We start from the raw sequence: 24,245 nt of genomic DNA, 5'->3' as shown, positions 1-24,245 counted from the left end.
CCCCATGTACAGATTAGCATAGAAACCCAAGGGTAATTTTTCCAGTTTATTCTGCTCTCAATATACTATTTTCATTATTACCACTGTTGTCATTCTCACCAGCATAATACCTATATAAATTATAGTGCTTCACAGGTTGAAAAATATCCTGTCAGTTTCTCTCCACATTTTTTTATTGAGGCACAGCTGGTGTGCAATATTGTTTAAGATGCAAGCATACAATATAGTGAATCACATGTAAGAATTAAAGATTTTAAAATTAAAAAAATAAAAAACTAAAAAAAAAATAAAATACTGCAAAAAAAAAAAATAAATAAAGGTTATATTCCATAGACATGCTGGGCTATGCTTAGTCACTCAGTTGTGTCCAACTCTTTGTCACCCCATGGATGGCAGCCCACCAGGCTTCTCTGTCTATGGGGATACTGGAGAAGGTTGCATGCCCTCCTCCAGGAGATCTTCCTGACCCAGGAGTTAAACTGGGGTCTCCTGCATTGCAGGTGGATTCTATACCAGCAGAGCTACCAGAGAAGCCCATGTTCCATATATAATTACTACAGCATACTGGAAATATTCCTACATTGTACAATATACCCTTGTAGCTTATTTTATAAATAAAAATTTGTACCTCTTAATCTAACTGTATCTTGCCCCTATTCCTTCCCCCTTCCTACTGGTGGCCACTAGCTTGTTTTGTGAGTCTGTTTCCTTTTTGTTATATTCACTAGTTCATTTTTTATATTCTACATACACATGATATCATACAATAATTGTTCTTCTCTGACATATTTCACATAGCATAACATCCTCCAAGTCCATGCAAATAGCAAAATGTTGTTATTTTTATGGCTGAGTACTATTCCACTATAAATATATACCCCATCTTTGTCATCCATTCTTGTGTTGATGGACACTTAAGTTGCTTCCATATCTTAACAATTGAAATAATGTTGCATTGAACACTGGGGTGCACGTATCTTTTCAAATTCATGTTTTTGCTTCTTTTGATATATACTCAGGAGTGGAATTGCTGGGTCATATGGTAGCTCTGTTTTTAGTTTTTTGAGAAATCCTCATACTGTTTTCCATAATGGCTGCATCCATCTGCATTCTACCAACAGTGTAAGAGAGTATTCTTTTCCTTCATGTCTTTACCAACATTTTTAAAGGTAGCCATTCTGACAGGTGTGAGGCCATAGCTCACTGTGGTTTTAACTTGCATTTCTCTCATGATTAATAAGGTTGAGCATCTTTTCATATGCCTGTTGGCCACCTGAATGTCTTCCTTGGAAAACGTCTATCCAAATCTATTCTTTAGCCCATTTTTAAGTTAGGTTGTTCATTTTTCTGATGTTGAGTTACATAAGCTATTTGTATATTTTGGATAGTAACCCATTCTCAGTCATATTATTCCCAAGTATTTTCTCCCATTCAGTAGGTTTTCTTTTCATTTTGTCAATAGCTTCCTTTGCTGTTCAAAAGCTTTTAAGTTTTACTATATTAGGTACTATTTATTTATTTTGGCTTCTATTTGCTTTAGGAGATAGATGCAAAAAAAATATTGCTACAGTTTATGTCAGGGAACATTCTGCCTCTGTTTTCCTCTGATTTTTATCTTTCCCTCTGGCTGGAAGCCATCACATCCATTAATAGGGCCTTCAATGAACATCTGATCAGGAAAAAATGCTATCTTTGAGTTCCTATGGTTAGTCATTCTCATGTGACCTTTGCTATATAATGGGCTAGGCAATGTTTTAGTTTTAGCTAAAGTTATGACATGCTCTTTACATGATTACATGAATGATAAAATGATAATACTAATGTAGAGGGCAAAGACCATGAGTAATAACTCAGTTAACAAAGATTTTATGAAGCATTGTAAGTATTTGCCAATATCAGTTACTATATATACATAAATAAGTAGCTCAGCAAATTTCTTTTACCATATCTATTGAAGGGTAAATCACATGCAATACAACTAACTTTTTTAAAGTATAAGATTCAATGGTTTCTCATATGTTTTCAGTTCTAGGACCAAAAGGAACAAAATTCAGCCAACACCGTGAAAGATCAAAGAAATGGAAACTGTCTTAGAGCATTCATAATGAAACACAGCCTGCTAACATGGTGATTTTAGACAGTGAGGACCACTGAGAAATGGAGGCATACAATAATATATTGGTATGGTTTAAGACACAAATATGTGGTAATTTGTTACAGAAGCACTCCCTTCTGGTCAGTAAGTTTCCACCAAATTTTTTTCTGATAGTTTCATAAGGGTTCCTTCAGGTATAACAAGTTGCATAACAGACCCCAGTTATTTGATCAACAAACATATAACTCTAACCAAGATATTTAAAATGAAGTCAAGTGTCTAAGATAATTCAAGTGTTCAGAGATTGGGACTGTACTATTTTATGTTATCGTTGTTCAGTCACTAAGCTGTGTCCAACTCTTCGTGACCCCATGGACTGCAGTATGCAAGGCTCCTCTGTCCTTCACTATCTCCTAAAGTTTGCTCAAATTCATGTCCATTGCATCAGAGATGCTATCTAACCATCATCCTCTGCTGCGTCTCCTTCTTTTGCCTTCAGTCTTCCCCAGCATCAGGGTTTCTTCCCAGTGAGTCAGCTCTTCACATCAGGTGGCCAAAGTGTTGGAGCTTCAGCTTTAGCACCAGTATTTCCAATGAATATTCAGGGTTGATGTCCATTTAATCTCCATGCAGTCCAAGAGACTCCCAAGAGACTCTCAAGAGTCTTCTCCAGCACAATTCAAAAGCATCTTCAGCACTCAGCCTTCTTTACGGATCAACTCTCACATCTGTACATGACTACCGGAAAAGTCATAGCTTTGACTATATATCCCTTTGTCTGCAAAGTGACAAATCTCAATATTAAAGGCAGCTAGACTGTGGAAATTAAACATGAATAAAGGGAAGTTTACTTCTTTTTACTCTGGATTAGTAAAATATCTGACTGTGATTTTGGAAACACAATGTCCTGTGTGATATTAGAGTCCACTCTGATATGAATTAGCCACATGTGGTTAACAGAGATTCCATTTTGGTGCCTGATAACATTGCCCTGAGAAAGTGGCAGTACTGCTATACTTATTTGTTAATCTATTTCTGTACATCAATTTGAATATTCATTAAAACATGTCAGCAAGATAAAATGAAAAGAAATAAGACAATTTGCAAGGGTGTTGATAAATGTGTGACACCAGTAAAATAACAACATAAAAATTTTAAAATCAAACTTAGATCCAATTAAAATCTTTCTAAGATTTTCAGTGTTATTTCTCAAGGTATTTCTGTGTTTAGGAGGATGCAAGCCTATTTGTTTAGATCTCCAATTCCTCCTTAGAGTCTACCTTCATATCTACAATACATGATGCCTTTAGGAAGAATTTTTTAATCATTAACGGCTATCATTATGCAGAAAACACTCAGGTTTATGACTCTCAATTTGATAATTTAGCTTTGGCTGCAGATGATCTGACTCAGAGTCCATCTACAGTGAATAACTGAATGTCAGAAATGTTTTAAATTAAATTCCAACAAAGATGAAATGCTTTGTGGAGGAATCTTAATGTTTGTTAAATTCCTGTCCTCCTTTTCATGGCCTCTTAATGGTTGCAATCTTGTATCCACTTTTCCAAAGAAAAGTCAGTACATTCTTAAAGAGTCTGTGGCGGGAGGCTTCAGTCATATTACATTTCTCCCTCTGTGTTCTTTCACCATCTTAAGTACACTGTAAGCATAAAATAAAAAGTACACCAATGGAAGAGGGTTTTTGACTGGGTGGCATAATTAATGTCATTACATATTTCATTTCCTGTTAATGGACGTAGATATAAGAAATAGGTCTGGTTAATGTCCTCTCATTGATAAATATAAAGAAGATTTTGGTGGAATTCAGGAGCAGTGGTCCTCTGATATACTCAATAGTCAACTGAGTTACCAATCGATATTGTAGAACTAGCAGGTAACTTATACATATGTGCATTTCGATTTGTAGACTCAATATATATTCATATGGGATTGAAGTACAGGGAAATTTGAGGTGTGCTGGCACTAATTTGGTTTAGAAATAAAATAAAAATTTAGATAAAATTGACTTGGATTCAATTTCTAGCTGTTACTCTTTATTATTTATGTAACACTGGGAAAGTTACTAAATAATCTACCTCAATTTCCTCATTCATAAACTAGGAGGGAATTACATTACTGTATATATACAATGAGTCAGTTATAACCAGCAAAGGATGAAAGATTAGACAACAAGCCAAATTTCTACCCACATGGGCCTTAAATTCTAGTAAGAGACAATGAATGAGAAAATGAAATGAGCTCAGCCAGTTCAGTCGCTCAGTCGTGTCCGCCTCTTTGCGACCCCATGAAACGCAGCACACCAGGCCTCCCTGTCCATCACCACCTCCAGGAGTTCACTCAGACTCACGTCCATCGAGTCAGTGATGCCATCCAGCCATCTCATCCTCTGTAGTCCCCTTCTCCTCCTGTCCCCAATCCCTCCCAGCATCAGAGTCTTTTCTAATGAATCAACTCTTCACATGAGGTGGCCAAAGTACTGGAGTTTCAGCTTTAGCATCATTCCTTCCAAAGAAATCCCAGGGTTGATCTCTTTCAGAATGGACTGGTTGGATCTCCTTTCAGTCCAAAGGACTCTCAAGAGTCTTCTCCAACACCACACTTCAAAAGCATCAATTCTTCAGTGCTCAGCTTTCTTCACAGTCCAAAACTCACATCCATACATGACCACTGGGAAAACCATAGCCTTGACTAGACGGACCTTAGTCGGCAAAGTAATGTCTCTGCTTTTGAATATGCTGCCTAAGTTGGTCATAATTTTTCTTCCAAGGAGTAAGCATCTTTTAATTTAATGGCTGCAGTCACCATCTGTAGTGATTTTGGAGCCCCCCAAAATAAAGTCTGACACTGTTTCCACTGTTTCCCATGAAGTGTTGGGACCGGATGCCATGATCTTCGTTTTCTGAATGTTGAGCTTTAGGTCAACTTTTTCACTCTCCTCTTTCACTTCCATCAAAAGGCTTTTTAGTTCCTCTTCACTTTCTGCCATAAGGGTGGTGTCATCTGCATATCTGAGGTTATTGATATTTCTCCCAGCAATCTTGATTCCAGCCTGTGTTTCTTCCAGTCCAGCGTTTCTCATGATGTACTCTGCATAGAAGTTAAATAAGCAGGGTGACAATATACAGCCTTGATGTACTCCTTTCCCTATTTGGAACCACTCTGTTGTTCCATGTCCAGCTCTAACTTTTGCTTCCTGACCTGCATACAGATTTCTCAAGAGGCAGGTTAGGTGGTCTGGTATTCCCATCTCTCTCAGAATTTTCCACAGTTTATTGTGATCCACACAGTCAAAGGCTTTGGCATAGTCAATAAAGCAGAAATAGATGTTTTTCTGGAACTCTCTTGCTTTTTCCATAATCCAACGGATGTTGGCAATTTGATCTCTGGTTCCTCTGCCTTTTCTAAAACCAGCCTGAACATCAGGGAGTTCACGGTTCACGTATTGCTGAAGCCTGGCTTGAATTTCGAGCATTACTTTGCTAGCATGTGAGATGAGTGCAATTGGGCAGTAGTTTGAGCATTCTTTGGCATTGCCTTTCTTTGGAATTGGAATGAAAATGGACCTTTTCCAGTCCTGTGGCCACTGCTGAGTTTTCCAAATTTGCTGGCATATTGAGTGCAGCACTTTCACAGCATCATTTTCAGGATTTGAAATAGCTCAACTGGAGTGCTATCACCTCCACTAGCTTTGTTCATAGTGATGCTTTCTAAGGCCCACTTGACTTCACATTCCATGATGTGTGGCTCTAGATGAGTGATCACACCATCGTGATTATCTGGGTCATGAAGATCTTATTTGTATAGTTCTTCTGAGTATATATCTTTCTAAATTCCATATATATGCATTAGTAGCAGCAGCAGCAGCATACTGTATTGGTGTTTTTCTTTCTGGCTTACTTTACTCTGTATAATCGGCTCAGCTTCATCCACCTCATTAGAACTGATTCAAATGTATTCTTTTTAATGGGTGAGTAATACTCCATTGTGTATATATGTACCACAGCTTTCTTATTCATTCATCTGCTGATGGACATGTAGGTTGCTTCCATGTCCTGGCTATTATAAACAGTGCTGTGATGAACATTGGGGTACACGTGTTGGTGGGAATGCAAACTAGTGCAGCCACTATGGAGAACAGTGTGGAGATTCCTTTAAAAACTGGAAATAGAACTGCCATATGATCCAGCAATCCCATTGCTGGGCATACACATCGAGGAAATCAGAATTGAAAGACACACGTGTACCCCAATGTTTTCCTTTATTTCTTTGCATTGATCACTTAGGAAGGCTTTCTTATCTCTCCTGCTATTCTTTGGAACTCTGCATTCTGATGGTTATATCTTGCCTTTTCTCTTTGCTTTTTGCCTCTCTTCTTTTCACAGCTATTTGTAAGGCCTCCCCAGACAGCCATTTTGCTTTTTTGCATCTCTTTTCAGTGGGGATGGTCTTGATCCCTGTCTCCTGTATAATGTCACAAACTTCAGTCCAACAATAATCCTAGAAAGCCTATATAAGCATTTACTGTGTAAGTGTAAAATTAAAGATTTATTAATATGGCTAACATGTATGAATTTATGTTTCTTATTTCACTAGGATGTTGACTTTTAAGTAAATATTCATGTCTATGGACTCCAGGTGCCTCACTGAGCCACACTCTGACAAGTAGGCTGGTTCTGCTAACTTAGGGAATTATTCAAGAATCTGCTTAAAATTAGTCATTATGTTCAATTACAGGACTGGAAAAGGTCAGTTTTCATTCCAACCCCAAAGAAGGGCAATTTCAAAGATTATTTAAACTACCACACAATTGCAATCATTTCACATGCTACCAAGGTAATGCTCAAAATCCTCCAAATAGGCTTCAACCATACATGAACCAAAAACTTCCAGATGTTCAAGGTGGATTTAGAAAAGGCAGAGGAACCAAAGATTAAATTGCCAACATCCACTGGATCATAGAAAAAGCAAGAGAATTTCAGAAAAAAAAAATCAACCTCTGCTTCATCGACTATGCTAAAGCCTTTGACTGCATGAATCATAACAAACTGTGGAAAATTCTTAAAGAGATAGGAATATCAGACTGCCTAACCTGCCTCTTGAAAAATATGTATGCAGGTTAAGAAGCAACAGTTAGAAATGTACCTGGAACAATAGACTGGTTCAAAATTGAGAAGAGAGTATGTCAAGGCAGTATATTGTCATCCTGCTTCTTCAACTTATATACAGAGTACATTATGCAAAATGCCAGGCTGAATGAACACAAGCCAGAATCAAGATTTCTGGGAGAAATATCAATAACCTCAGATATCTAGATGACACCACCATTATGGCAGAAAGCAAAGAGGAATTAAAGAGCCTCTTGAAGGTGAAAGAGGAGGGTGAAAAAGCTGGCTTAAAACTCAACATTCAAAAAATGAAGATCATGGCATCCAGTCCCATCATTTCATGGCAAATAGATGGGGAAACAATGGAAACAGTGACAGACTTTATTTTCTTGGGCTCCAAAATCACTGTGGATGGTGAATGCAGCCATGAAATTAAAAAGATGCTTGCTCCTTGGAAGAAAAGCTATGACCAACCTAGACAGCATATTAAAAAGCAGAGACATTATTTCACCAACAAAGGTCTGTATAGTCAAAGCTGTGTTTTTTTTTTTCCCAGTAGTCATGTATGGATGTGAGAGTTGGACTATAAAGAAGGCTGAACACTGAAGAATTGATATTTTCGAGTAGTGGTTTTGGAAAAGACTCTTGAGAGTCCCTTGGACTGTAAGGAGATCAAACCAATCAATCCTAAAGGAAATCAACCCTGAATATTAATTGGAAGGACTGATGCTGAAGCTGAAACTCCAATACTTTGGCTACCTGATGCAAACTCAACTCTTTTGCTGGGAAAGATTGAAGGCAGGAGGGTAAGGGGTCTACAGAGAATGAGATGACTGGATGTCATCACTGACTTAATGGACATGAATTTGAGCAAGCTCTGAGAGATGATGAAGAACAGGGAAGCCTGGTATGTTGCAGTCTATGGGTCACAAAGAATTGGACACAATTTAGTGAATGAACAAAAACAACGAGGGATAATTTTAGAAGTTTATGAGTCTTTGATTTTCTCAAGATGAGGTTGAATTACAGATACAGTTTTTTAAAACTCGAGTCTTAGCCACATTTTCTTGTTAATGCTGTGCTCCTGATAGAGGTTTTCTTGCCTGTTACCTTAGCCAGTATTGACTTTTTGTTTATAATGGCATATATATGTGTGTGTGTGTGTGTATGTGTGTGTGTATGTGTGTGTGTTCATCCAGCAAGAATCCTTGACATGTACAGAGTATGACCAACTGCTACTTTCCTGAAGTTCTATGATATTAGAGTGTGGTTAAATCAATTTCTAGTTAAAAGGGAAATACTATGAGTTATTGGCGCTTGTCACCAGCACACATGGGACTCATCTGTTGGCTGCTGATAAAATAGTGACTAATCACATGAAATTCTTTTTTTTTTTTTAATCTTGAGTTTGGCAGTCACTAAAACTGTAAAGTAAAGGCAACTGTTATCCCAGAGTGTTAGTTTTAGCTTTCCAGTAACTTCACCAGGCTTCCACACTGTTTTACATTTTATCTAACATCATTTTTCTGAGACTAATGCTATGCTCTATTTTATGAGTGCTATACTTATCACTAGTATATAACACTCATTAGAAGTACAACTTGAAGTGAAGTTTTATTACATATCCAAATAATATTTCAAGAAATTTACTTAAGTATGTTGGTGAATGCTTCCTGATATTTACAGTAAGTATGCTGCTGCTCAGTCACTCAGTTGTGTCTGACTCTTTGTGACTCCATGGACTGTAGCATGCCAGGCTCCCTGGTCCATGTGATTTTCCATGAAAGAATACTGGAGTGGGTTCTCATTTCATTTTCCAGGGGATCTTCCCGACCTGGGGATCAAACCCAAGTCTCCTGCACTGTGGGCAGATTCTTTACCATCTGAGCCACCAGGGGAGCCAGTGAGTATATAAAATACTTTTCTCTGGAATTCTATAGAATATATCAAAGGCAATGGCACCCCACTCCAGTACTCTTGCCTGGAAAATCCCATGGATGGAGGAGCCTGGTAGGCTACAGTCCTTGGGATTGCAGAAAATTGGGCATGACTGAGCGACTTCTCTTTCCTTCCAACATAAAACCCCAAACTCCATCTAGTGGTATAATATTCAGATTTTGGTTATGATAGTTTGATTCAAATTGTTTAATGATGATGACAATGATACTTTTGCAAGCTTTTTCCACAAAACATCACTATTTCATCTGACACTTTCTTGCAAATAGCATGGACTTTAAAAACCATGAATGTGATGGATCTTTAAAACTACATTGTCTGTAATTTTAAAATGCTATTATGGTAAACATATTGAAGGATAATAGGTGTATAGACAACTATGCTTCACAAAATGTGAAAATCAATTTGAGAAAGGTTTATCACAATGGCATTCAATTATCCTCATATTTCTCTCAAGTCTGAGAGAAAGCAGTCCAACAATAGTATATCATTAGTTCAGATTAAGATTAGCTTTAAAATATAATTATTTTCATTCAGAGACACACTTTCTTTATCCTCCACCCAGACTCCTAATTCAAGAAGGCAATTAATTCAAATTTATGCAAGTATGGGATTTTAAATGATGATGGTGCTGAAGACATATATACTTCCAGGTACTTCTGGCATAAGAAAGATCACACAGATGCTAATATACTAATTTACATCTTCAGCTTGAACACTGGACACTATTTTCATAGTGGTGGGCAATTACTTTTTAATATAAGACTAAGGAGTAATGAAATGCTTCAAACTTGTATTGAGCTGTTTGAAGTATGACTATAATTCTAACATGATATATGGGCTTCACTGGTGGCTCAGTGGTAAAGAATTCCCCTGCCAAGGCAGGAGATGTGGTTTGATCCCTGGATCACCAAGATCCCATAGAGGAGGAAATGGCAACCAATTTCAGTATACTTGCCTGGAAATCCCATGGACAGAGGAGCCTGATGGGCTATAGTCCAAGGGCCACAAAAGAGTTGGACACAACTTAGTGACTACAATGTAACAAAATATGATGTATAATTATATTGTTTTGCAATCAGAAAATAAATAGAAGTGATCCCTTATGAATTTCCTAGAATGCATTCTCTGTATGTGCTAGCTAGTCCTCACTGAATGAGTGATTTCTATAGCACACTGGTGACACAACAACAACGACAAAAATAACCCTTACTACTTGCTAATGACAACTTTTTTTCCCATCTAGAGGAAGAAGGAATATATATAAACCAAAATTAGCATGTTAAAACAGCTGTAGAAATTAATAAATGACAGCAAAGAGAAGAGACAGGAATATTATGGATGGGAAAACTGCAATTTAAAAGTACGTTCTAATACCTGAAACAAATTGCAAACATGGAAACAAATATTAAAATGTCTTTCTTTTAATATGAAATGACAAAGTTAAAAATAAGACCCAGCCTTACAGAAAAGAGCAAGTTTAATCACTAAATGGAACTCAAGATAGCTCTAGTAAATTCCTATTTTTTTTTTTTCTTTTGGTTGTTGTTCTTTTTCTTTAATGTTCAGGGGGAAAATTGCTACTAATAGAGCCATGCTGGGATAAAAGTATGCTAAACTGTTAGTTTCTACACTTCAGAGGAAAACAAAGGATTTCTTTTTTCTTTTATTTTTTAATTTTCTGACAAATATTTCCAAACAAGTACTGGTATTTTATTATCCAACATAGTATTTTATCTGTTATTTTATGAATTGTTCATTTACTTTGCATATTTGTAGACTATTTTTATATCTAATGTCTACAATTTACTTGTTCTGGACATATTTTACAATTGTTGTGGAGGTAAATCTAATAATATCTCTGAAAACCCCTTATTGCTCACTAATTAATTTTTTTAGGACATAAAAAATACATTCTAGTGGGGCTTCACTTGTGGCTCAGTGATAAGGCATCTGCTTGCCAATGCAGGAGACAAGGGTTTGAACCCTGATCCAGGAAGATCCCACATGCTGTAGAGTAACTACGTCTGCACACCACAACTGCTGAGCTCTTGTCCTGCAACTACTGAAGCACATGCACCCTAGGGCCTGGGCTCCGCAACAAGAGAAGCCACCCCACCACAAGCAGAAGCCAACACTGCAACTAGAGAGTAGCTTTTGAAATACATATTAATATGGATTGAATTGCATGGTGCTGGAGCTAGTAGCAGTAAGATACCCAGTGTCCAAGGTCAGGAGCAGCGGTAGCTGCTTGGCGCTGGAGCAAGTGGCACTGAGGACACATTCCATGTCCAAGTTCAGAGAAACCCTGGTAAAATGGTAGGCACTGGAGTGGCTGTGAGGAGATATCCCACATTCAAGGGCAAAGGAGAAGCCCTAGCAAGATGGTAGGAGGGGCAATTTGCATTCAGAATCAAACCCCATTCCTGCCAGATTCTCAGAGGGCTCAAACAAACCTTGTGTGCACCAGGACCCAGGGACCCCTCAGAGACTGAGACAAAACTGTTCTTCAGCATCTCCTGGGAAGGTACGGGTCAGCAGTGGACTGCCACAGGGACAGAGGCTCTGGGTGCAGCAGACTTGGGTATGGCATAAGCCCTCTTTGAGAAGGTCACCATTAACCCCACCACAGAGCCACCAGAACTTACACAGCACTGGAAAATAGACTCTTGGAGGGCACAAACAGAATCCTGAGTGCACCAGGACCCAGGAGAAAGGAGCAGTGAACCCACAAGAGACTGGCCCAGACTTGCCAGTGAGTGTCCAGAGGTCTCCAGAAGAGGCATGGTTTGGTGGTGGCCTGCTGCAGGGTTGGGGACACTGAGTATAACAGTACATGCATGGGATCTTTTGAAGGAGGTCACCATTATCTTCATTAACTCCACCATAGTTTCAGTTCAGTTCAGGTGATCAGTATGTCTGACTCTTTGTGACCCAATGGACTGCAGCACGCCAGGCCTCCCTGTCCATCACCAGCTCCCAGAGTTTACTCAAACTGATGTCCATTGAGTTGATGATGCCATCCAACAGTCTAATCCTCTGGCATCCCCATCTCCTTCTGCCTTCAATCTTTCCCAACATCAGGGTCTTTTCAAATGAGTCAGATCATTGCATCAGGTGGCCAAAGTATTGGAGCTTCATCTTCATCATCAGTCCTTCCAAAGAATAATCAGGACAGATCTCCTTCTGGATGGACTGATTGGATTTTAGGATGGACTGGTTGGACCTACTTGCAGTCCAAGGAACTCTCAAGCGTCTTCTCCAACACCACAGTTCAAAAGCATCAATTCTTCGGTGCTCAGCTTTCTTTACAGTCTAACTGTGAGCACTGGAAAAACTATACCCTTGACTAGATGGAATTTGTTGGCAAAGTAATGTCTCTGCTTTTTAATATCCTGTCTAGGTTGGTCATAACTTCTCTTCCAAAGAGTAACCATCTTTTTACTTCTGCAGTCATCATCTGCAGTGATTTTGGAGCCCCAAAATTGAAGTCTGCCACTGTTTCTACAGCTTTCCCATCTATGTACCATGAAGTGATGGGACCGAATGCCATGATCTTCGTTTTCTGAATGTTGAACTTTAAGCCAACTTTTTCACTCTCCTTTTTCCCTTTCATCAAGAGGCTCTTTGGTTTTCCTTCACTTTCTGCCATAAGGGTGGTGTCATCTGCATATCTAAGGTTATTGATATTTCTCCCGGCAATCTTGATTCCAGCTTGTCATTCATCCAGCACAGTGTTTCTCATGATGTACTCCGCATATATGTTAAAAAAAAAAACAAAATAGGGTGACAATATACAGCCTTGATGTACTCCTTTTCCTATTTGGAACCAGAACATGTTGTTCCAAGTCTAGTTCTAACTGCTGCTTCCTGACCTGCATACAGATTTCTCAAGAAGCAGATCAGGTGGTCTGGTATTCCCATCTCTTTCAGAATTTTCCAGTTTATTGTGATCCATACAGTCAAAGTCCTTGGCATAGTTAATAAAGCAGAAATAGATGTGTTTCTGGAACTCTCTTGATATTTCAGTGATCCAGCAGATGTTGGCAATTTGATCTCTGATTCCCCTCCCTTTTCTAAAACCAGCTTGAACATCATGAAGTTCATTCATGTATTGCTGAAGCCTGGGTTGGAGAATTTTGAGCATTACTTTACTAGCGTGTGAGATGAGTGCAGTTGTGGGGTACTTTGAGCATTCTTTGGCTTTGCCCTTCTTTGGGATTGGAATGAAAACTGACCTTTTCCAGTCCTGTGGCCACTGCTGAGTTTTCCAAATTTTTTGGCAAATTGAGTGCAGCACCTTCACAGCATCGTCTTTTAGGATTTGAAATAGCTCAATTGGAATTCCATCACCTCCACTAGCTTCATTCGTAATGATGCTTCCTAAGGCACACTTGACTTCACATTCCAGGATGTCTGGCTCTAGTTCAGTGATCACACCATCGTGATTATCTGGGTAGTGAAGTTTTATTTTATCCCATTCTTCTCTGTATTCTTGCCTTCTCTTCTTAATATCTTCTGCTTCTGTTAGGTCTATACAATTTCTGTCCTTTATTAAGCCCATCTTTGCATGAAATGTTCCCTTGGTATCTGTAATTTTTTGAAGAGATCTCTAGTCTTTCCCATTCTATTGTTTTCCTCTATTTCTTTGTATTGATCACTGAGGAAGGCTTTCTTATCTCTCCTTGCTATTCTTTGGAACTCTGCATTCAAATACGGACATCTTTCCTTTTCTCCTTTACTTTTTTCTTCTCTTCTTTCACAGCTATTTGTAAGGCTTCTTCAGACAGCCATTTTGCTTTTTTGCATTTATTTCTCTTGGGCATCGTCTTGACCCCTGTCTCCTCTACAATGTCATGAACCTCCATCCATAGTTCACCAGGCACTCTGTCTATCAGATTTAGTCCCTTAAATCTATTTCTCGCTTCCACTGTGTAATCCTAAAGGATTTGATTTAGGTCATACCTGAATGGTCTAGTGGTTTTCCCCAGTTTCTTCAATTTCAGTCTGAATTTGGCAATAAGGAGTTCATGATCTGAGCCACAGTCAGCTCCTGGTCTTGTTTTTGCTGACTGTATAGAGTTTCTCCACCTTTGGCTGCAAAGAATATAATCAATCTGTTTTCGGTGCTGACCATCTGGTGATGTCCATGTGTAGACATCAACACATGCTGATGGACTACATGTGTTTAAATTTATATATATATATAAATGTTAATCAGTTTCAACTCTTTATCTACATTTGTAAGCTCAGTAGTATTTTAAAAAATCATGTTTTCTGATTGTAAGTGTGTGTAAAAATGTTGTGAGTGTGTAAGTGCATGTGTTTATATGTGTGGGGGTAGGCAGGAATATACTCACTATAATTTTAGTTCCACACAATTCTTCTGCTCTTATAGACTTTAATTTGTTTGGGCCACTGATGCAATTATTCCACAGCTATTTTTAAGTTAATTTTTAGGTGTGCTACTTTTATTTTCCAGCATTTCTGGTTGTTTTAACTGCTGTTATGATCTCTGATTTATACAACTATTACAAAACTAAATAAATCAAATGAGAAAAAGATAGGTAAAAATTCTATATAATGGATCAAATAAAATAATGAGGATTACACTTACTCCTTAGCAAATAAAAATGTATCTATTATGTAACAATCATTATATTCACTACTCTAAAAGCTATTACACAATTTTAAAGCATAACTGCTACCATGAAAGGTCTTATAGTTTAACTCAAATAACAAGGATACATAATAATTCAATTCTAAACTCTGAATTCTATATATAATAATTCTAAACTATGACAAAAGTATAATAGCAACACAGGGAATGGAAAGTTATTACATTTCTGGATTAAAATCATTGGTAAATAGTTATTTGAAAGATTTGAAAATTTGTTATTTGAGGGATGAAATGCTAATATTAATGTTTTGTAACCTTTGGTAATCTTTAGTGCTGGTGCTAGTGCTAAGTCACTTCAGTCGTGTCTTACTCCTTGCGACCCCTCAGACTGCAGCCCACCAGGCTCCTCTGTCCGTGGGATTCTCCAGGCAAGATTATTGAAGTGGTTTGCTACTACCTTCTCCAGGAGATCTTCCCAACCCAGGGATCTAAACTGTGTCTCTTTTGTTTCCTGCAAGGGCTGTCGGGTTCTTTACCACTAGCACCACCTAGGAAGCCCTGATAGTCTTCAGGCAAAGTGAGATAATTAGATATTTAACAATAATACACAAACAAAGAGCAGAGGAGGAATCTTGCTGTGATAGGCTCTGTTTCTTTAGTTCATGCATCAATTAACAGAATTTATAATAACAAACAGCAATGCTTTGGTAAATCTCAAGCATTGCATTAATTTGAATATGCATATCTTGAGCTAAAGCCAGTATATAGTATTAATTTATTCTAAAATGAAAGCATTTTTAGTTATGCCTCATAGTTCTATTTTTATTAATTTTTACACTTTACAATATTGTACTGGTTTTGCCATACTTCAACATGAATCTGCCACGGGTGTACACGTGTTCCCAATCTTGAACCCCCCTCCTACCTCCCTCCGCATACCTAAGGGCTTCCCTTGTGGCTCAGCTGGTAAAAAATCCACCTGCAAGGCAGGAGACCTGGGTTTGATCCCTGGGTTTTTCCATAATTCCATAGATTAGTTTTTGTAGAAACGTTAAGTCCAATTTTATATGTAGTATTTTGCCATTTCATTATCTAAGACTAAGAAACTAATATTTAATTTATCAAATGAAATATATTAAACCACATTAGAAATTATAGTTAATAAGTGATCAAATAACAGACATTATTTAGTGACCATTACAAAATGATCACTAAATCACTTTTATAAATCAGTTTTATAAACCAGCTATTTTGCTAGGCATCACACATACTATATCCTATTTTTCCTCACACAAGTATCAAATTTGAAATTATTATATGCAAAGGAAAAATTGGGAAACAGTTTCAAAGTATTTGAAAAACTTGACCTATTAATATGAAAGCATGGTTTATACTGTTTTCTTGGAGTCCAAAGCCTGTTTTACAGCAGAGCAAAGGTAACGTATTCAGATTAAAGTTTAATGTTTAAAAAATCTTAAATGTTAATATTATCAGATTATGTTCTAGAGCCATTTCTTCTTTGCTGTCTTTCCAGCAAACAATTTCCTCATGGCTTCAATTAATTTTATAAATTCAACTCTGAATTTTTTTTTTAATTCAAATCCATAAAGTGAACTGATCTCTCAACTTGGAGAAATATATCTATCACTAAATCATTGAACTTCTATTCCCCCAAACTTGCTCCTTTGGTATTAATATATCATTCAGTAATTCTACACCTCATATATTATCCAAAGAGGAAGCCATGATATCAACATTGTCTTAATTGTCCTCTGTTTTCACTGTTAATTCTAATTCCTATGTATCTTATTAATCATTTTCATCCTCTTTATGACAATAGCACTACCCTGTAGGTCATTAATCCCTACAGACTGAATTAAAACAGTTGAATGTAATTCTGCCTACTAGGAATCCACAATGAACTCAGATGACCTTTCTACAATAAAAATTAGATCAAGTTACCTCCAGCTTTAAATGTTTTCAGAATCTCTTCAGTACTTTAATAAAAGTTCTGTTACTTACAATATTTGCAAGATTCATCTTCTGGCTCAACTTTCAACTTGCGTTTTATTCTGACCTAAATTACATGCTGAAACTGTATTTTGTGATAGTCGCTCAGTCGTGTCCGACTCTTTGTGACCCCATGGACTGTAGCCCGTCAGGCTTCTCTCTCCATGGGGATTTTCCAGGCAAGAATGCCCTTCCCACAAACTATATTTTACTACTTTTAAAATTGGATATGCCATGTTCTCTCTTCTCTGCATTCTTTGACATATAACAGTGTTTCTATCAGTGTGAGATCTTCTTGCCTCTTATTTATTGTGCTGCTTTCTCACTGCTACTACCAAATATTTATTTTTATTTTTTTAAATGATGGTTTACACCTTTTTTTTTTTTTTTTTGGGATGACGCTGCATGACAGAACTCTGAAATGGTCTGAATGGGCTACAGTCATGCTGTTGGCAGGGCTGCACTGCTTTAGAAAGTTATAGCACAGAATTTCCTTGCCTCCTTGAAACTTCCAGGGCCTACCTGCAGGTCCTTAGCTTGTTATTCTCTCTATCCCCAAGCCAATATGGCTGGTACAGTGTTGTTCACATCATTTCCTTCTGACACTGAGAATCTTGCCTCCATCTTTTACTTACTAGAGATTTTGTAATTACATAGGTCCACCCAGATAATCCAGGGTAATCTTCCAATTTCCAACTGCTTAATCATATTTGCAAATTCCCTTCTTTCCAAGTAAGGTAACATGTTCACAGATACACAAGATTAGGATGGAACATCCTTAGGGGTCATTATTTTGCCTACAATATTGATTCTTGAGTTTCCAGATTAAAGGTAAATTCTCCCCCAAAGCTCCATGTTAGAGTTACATGCCACTCCTATGTGTTAGCATAACTTCGTAGTTGTTTTTACCAGGCTAAAGTAAACAAGACAATCACTGACCCAATGTAGTTTATAATTTACTGAATTATAAAGAAAATTAAATAAGCATGCACACAATGTCAGGAGTTTGGGTCACTACTGTATTCCCAGTGACCATCAAAATTCATTCTATCTAGTATGCTTAAGTATTCTAGATATTTAAATATTTTGAGTGAATGAGTGAATAAGTGAGTAGAAAATACATTTTCTACTTAAATATATTTAATACACCTCACAAAACATCTTCTAATCATTAATTTTATATGTATCTGTAAATATTTTTTTTAAACAATATCTCATCCAGCCTTCAAGTCTTGTCTATGCTGTTTTCATTCTCTTTCTCTAGAAAAGGTATGCATTATCCAAAATTCTAATGACTTTGTTCATCTGGCTCATTAAAAACAAACAAACAAACCAACATTTAATTGGGGAAAACAATCTTCCTATACAATCTTTCATACACTCATACAGTCTTTCTGTATACTTGCAATGAACAGCCTTGAAAATAAGAACACATGTTTCATAGTAAGATGAAAAATGAAAGGAATAAAAACTAGGCATACACTTAACAAACGAAGCAAAAATCTTGCATGTGAAAACCACAAAATATCTTGAGAAATGATATCTAAATAACTGGAAGTACAATCCATGCTCAAGACTGAAAAATTTATCCTGTTAAAACAGCAACACTTACCAATCTTATCTACAAGTTCAACACATTCCCCATCACAATGCCAGATGACTTTATTACTGAAATGGACAAGCTGATTGGAAAATTCATATAAAATTATAAATAACCAGAAGAGCTAAAACAACTTTGAAAAATAAAATACAATATATGAACTTATACTTTCCTACTTCAAAGATGGTAATCAAGACAGTATGAAACTTAAACTGGAACAGAGATAAAGTTCAATGGAGAGAACAAGATCTCCCACAGGTCATCAGAGAGGGAGAGAGAGAGTGAGTGTGAGAGTGTGTGCTCAGTCATGTCCAACTCTTTGCAGCCCCCTAACCCTGCCAGGCTCCTCTTTCCATGAAATTTCCTAGTCAAGAATACTGTGGGTTGTCATTTCCTACTCCAGGGGATCTTCCCGACCCAGGATAGAACTTTCATCTCCTGGGCCTCCTGCATCGGCTGGCAGATTCTTTACCACTAATGCTATCTGGGATGCCAGAATGAAAACAGAAAATCCACACACATATAGCCAAATGATTTTCTACAAAGGTGCCATGACCATCCAAAGAGAAAAGAAGAGTCTTTACAATGACTGATACTGGGACGACTAAATAGCCACATGCAAAACATCAAGATGTGCCCTTACCCTATAGCTTATTTAAAAATTAAAGTTGATCCAAGACCTAAATATATGAGCTAAAGCTATAAAACTCTTTGAAGAAAACAAAAGAGTAAATCTCTTTTACCTCAGATTTGGCAAAGGATTCTTAGAAATGACAGAAAAACATGGGCAATAAACAAAACAGAAAAACTGGATTAATAAATATTAACAACTTATTGCTTCAAAGACAGCATCAGTAAACTAAAAACATACAGAATAGGGAAAATATTTGTAAGTCATTTTTCTGATAAAGGACTTGTATCAAGAATATATTTAAAAAATTTTTACAACTATATCAAAATACAAAAAAATTAAAAGATGAATAAATGCTCTGAAAATTATTAATATTTCTTCCAGGCAGATATATAAATATTAGGCCACTAAGCACATGAAAAGATGCTTTATATCATTAGTCATCATAAAAATGCAAATCCAGAATACAGTGTGATATTACTTCATATCTGCTAGGATAAAGTATTACAGGAAGATGACAGTGTACGATGGTGAGAAAATAGAGAAATTGGAACACTGATACACTCCTGGTGGGAATATAAAATATCACAGCCACTTTGGAAAACAGACTGATAGTCCTCTCATGATTAAAAGTAGAATTTTCCTATGGCCCAGCAAATCTACTCCTAAGTATATGTCCAAGAGGAATCAATCTATATGTCCACACCAAAAACTGTATATGAATATTTAAACAGCATTATTCATATAAGCAAAAGGTGGAACAATTTGTATGGAAATACAAAAAAACCCAAATAGCCAAAGCAATCTTGAGAAAGAAGAATGGAACTGGAGGAATCCACCTGCCTGACTTCAGACTATACTACAAAGCCACAGTCATCAAGACAGTATGGTACTGGCACAAAGACAGAAATATAGATCAATGGAACAAAATAGAAAGCCCAGAGATAAATCCACGCACCTATGGACACCTTATCTTTGACAAAGGAGGCAAGAATATACAATAGAGAAAAGACAATTTATTTAACAAGTGGTGCTGGGAAAACTGGTCAACCACTTGTAAAAGAATGAAACTAGAACACTTTCAGACATCATACACAAAAATAAACTCAAAATGGATTAAAGATCTAAACATAAGACCAGAAACTATAAAACTCCTAGAGAAGAACATAGGCAAAGCACACTCTGACATAAATCATAGCAGGATCCTCTATGACCCACCTCCCAGAATATTGGAAATAAAAGGAAAAAGTAAACAAATGGGACCTAATTAAAATTAAAAAGCTTCTGCACAACAAAGGAAACTATAAACAAGGTGAAAAGACAGCTTTTAGAATGGGAGAAAATAATAGCAAATGAAGCAACTGACAAACAACTAATCTCAAAAATATACAAGCAACTCCTGCAGCTCAATTCCAGAAAAATAAATGACCCAATCAAAAAATGGGCCAAAGAACTAAAGACATTTCTCCAAAGAAGACATACAGATGGATAACAAACACATGAAAAGATGCTCAACATCACTCATTATCAGAGAAATGCAAATCAAAACCACAATGAGGTACCATTTCACACCAGTCAGAATGGCTGATATCCAAAAGTCTACAAGCAATAAATGATACAGAGGGTGTGGAGAAAAGGGAACACTCTTACACTGTTGGTAGGAATGCAAACTAGTATACCACTATGGAGAACAGTGTGGAGAGTCCTTAAAAAAACTGTAAATAGAACTGCCTTATGACCCAGCAATCCCACTACTGGACATACACACTGAGGAAACCAGAATTGAACTCTTTCACACATGTACCCCAATGTTCAGCACAGCACTGTTTATAATAGCCCGGACATGAAAACAACCTAGATGTCCATCAGCAGATGAATGGATACGAAAGCTGTGGTACATATACACAATGGAGTATTACTCAGCCATTAAAAAGAATACATTTGAATCAGTTCTAATGAGGTGGATGAAACTGGAGCCGATTATACAAAGTGAAGTAAGCCAGAAAGAAAAAACACCAATATAGTATACTAATGCATGGAATTTAGAAAGATGGTAATGATGACCCTGTATGCGAGACAGCAAAAAAGACACAGACGTATAGAACAGTCTTTTGGACTCTGTGGGAGAGGGTGACGGTGGGATGATTTGGGGGATGGCATTGAAACAAGTATAATATCATATGTGAAACAAACCGCCAGTCCAGGTTTGATGCATGATACAGGATGCTTGGGGCTGGTGCACTGGGATGACCCAGAGGGATGGTATGGAGAGGGAGGTGGGAGGGGGGTTCAGGATGGGGAACATGTGTACACTCGTGGTGGATTCATGTTGATGCATGGCAAAACCAATACAATATTGTAAAGTAATTAACCTCCAATTAAAATAAATACATTTATATTTTTAAAAAAAGGAAGCTTCACATGTGCCCTGGTTGGAGGCTGTTAGCCTAGGAGTGCTGAAGACAGATAAATAGAAGGTGGGGCATCCTATCCTATGTGATGAGTGAAGCATGCATATTTGGCTTTCTCTGGTTGGTCCTGACTTGGAAGCAGAGTCAAAAATGAGGGAAGCCATCAGTTACTAATCAAGTCCTGATTATCTAAGGCCAACTGTCACAGAAGTTATTGTTTAGCTTCCTGGATTATCACTGGAGATAGCAATCTGGCTTCAAGTCTCATTCATTGCAGGCTGGCTTCCTGGGCTGTTTACACTAGATGAACGGGTCCTGCGGGTTGCAGGTCAAAGCTGCATTTTCATGACTGGTCCAGCCATTGTCTGTCTGTATGTTCAGTCTTCCAGGAGTATAATGCCCTAACTTGGGGACAGACTTCCTAAACTCTCAGGTTGCCTCTGTCTTGATTCAATCCTCTCTCCCCCACTTTTCTTTTCCTTGAGAAAATAAAAGTAACTACCAATTAAAAAATAAAATGGAAACAACATATATCCATCAACTGCAGGATGAGTAAACAACATATGGTATGCCCATACAATAGAATATACAATTATAAAAGCAATGAAGTACTGATACATACAAGACAAATGAATCTTGAGACTATATGGTGAATCAAGTAGTCAAAAAAATCACAAATTGTATGGCTGCACTCACATAAAATGACTAGAAAATAAAAATATAGAGACTGAAAAATAAATAATTGCTTAGGGATGGGTATAGAGACAAAAGGCTTAAAAAGATGATAGTCACAAGATACGGGGTTTCCTTTTGAGATGATAAAATGTTTTATAATTGACTGCAGATTACTGCATATATCTGTGAATATACTAAAACACACACACACACACAGAACTGCAAGCTTTGAATCGGTGAATTGTATGGCATGTGAGTCACATCTCAATAAAATTGTTGAAAAATAGTCAACTAATACACATTTCATTGTATAATAAATGTAAAAAGGTCTCTAACATTTTATCTCTCAAATGCTAAACAGTAAAGGAGGAAAATACATGACAATCTCACTATGTAAGGTAAATATATTTTTCTAAAGCACTTAGATGTTGCTTAATTTGCTCAATGCCTGTGACATCACCAGTATCTTCAAACAGACAAAAATGGAGACCAGTTTGGAAAATTCCGTGAGCAGATGAAACCAGTTTAGTGCTATAGGCAAGCTTAATTTAGCTTATTTTGCTAGATTAACACGACTTGGGTCACTTTTTATTTATACATCTTGAAATCATAAACAAAACTAACAACTATTTATCAAAATCTGTGAGACAACCACCATTTCTTATTATTTAAGAAATTTCTAGTATTACAACCAATCTCTGTGAAGGACAATCACTGCCTCCTCACTATAAAAAAATGCTTAATAATGATATAACCCTGAGCCTCATTCATGTTTGGTTTGAGTACTTCTGGTTCACAATCTTTTTGCTATGTGCACAATAAACTTTACTAAGAATTGCTTTGGTGATTCACTGGTTTTACCCCTGTTATTTCTGAACTTTTGACAGTGCAAATATAGTGTTCCTTAGTAATAGTCAAAAGCTCCTTAAAGCTCTCATGTAGGTGTTTGTTTGGAAATCAATTTCCGTTCCTCTTTTATTAAATGATACACTTATACCAAGCTGATAAACAGGTGAAGAGAGACATTCCAATTTGTAGCTGTTTTATCTTTGTGCCTCTAACACTCTTTCTTTTATTCCTATTTAAGTTAATACATCACTTTAGTCTAGTGTGTGTGTGTATATATATATATAATATAATGAAACATCATAAATATCCTGAGAGAGTAAGCACAATGCAAAGTTATTTCAATAGAACCTGGAATAAAGGTCTGCCCTAAGAAGAGGGAGAAAATATGGAACTTACTTGTCATAGGTTGACTTCTTTCAGAAGCAGACTCTGAAGCAGAAACCAGGGAGGAGGCTAGGCTGTGTTCTGGGGTCATCAGCCATGGATGAGGAAAAAGGAAGTTGAACAAGAGGAAGAAATCAAGCTGCAAGGCAGTTTCAATGGAAGGTTCCAGTCATCTCTGCAGCGAGTACTGAGGACGGGATGACCTATCCAAGTGGTTCCAGGACTATGGATGAGAAAGCAGGGCATTTTTACTCGGGTAAGCAATCACTGGATATGGACCAATCACAGGTCGGGTCATAACCTTTGTGATAATCATGTTTAGTTGAGGCAATCATGAAGCATGATGGTAGTAATCTCTTGTAAGAGCTGACAGCTGAGTGCTGGATGCCAGCTGCAGTCACATCAGCTGGGATAAATGGATCATATCTCAAGACCATCACCCCGTTAAAAGAAATATTATCTTAAATAATATGGTATCTAAATTAATACTTAATAAACTAATTATAATCAGAATGAAATAAAGCATAAGAACACAATAACTTCACATACACTTTTTATTTTGAAAATGCATCTGTCAATCTTATCATTGTGTATATGAGGTCCTATTTTTTTCCCCCTTTGGCTGCTTTTAAGAACTTTTTTTTTTTTTAGCAATTTTCAATGAGTTTTCTAGACTTGCTTTTCTCTGTGTTTCTCACATTTGGGGGCGTGGAACTATTCTTAAATCCTTGGTGTTTTTCTTCCCTTTGCCCTGCCTCACTCCACTCAGGCCAATCTCCCAGTACTTTAATTAGGATAATTGACTTTCATTTTTGTCTCAAATGTTTCTTATGCTCTTTTCTCCATTTTTCGTCCATTTTTCTCTTCAGATTGTACTTGCCTATATTA

This window comes from Capra hircus, chromosome 8 (genome assembly GCF_001704415.2).
Source record: "Capra hircus breed San Clemente chromosome 8, ASM170441v1, whole genome shotgun sequence".
Taxonomy (NCBI): Eukaryota; Metazoa; Chordata; class Mammalia; order Artiodactyla; family Bovidae; genus Capra; species Capra hircus.
The sequence above is the reverse complement of the archived record's forward strand: the minus strand, read 5'-3'. Positions refer to the sequence as shown.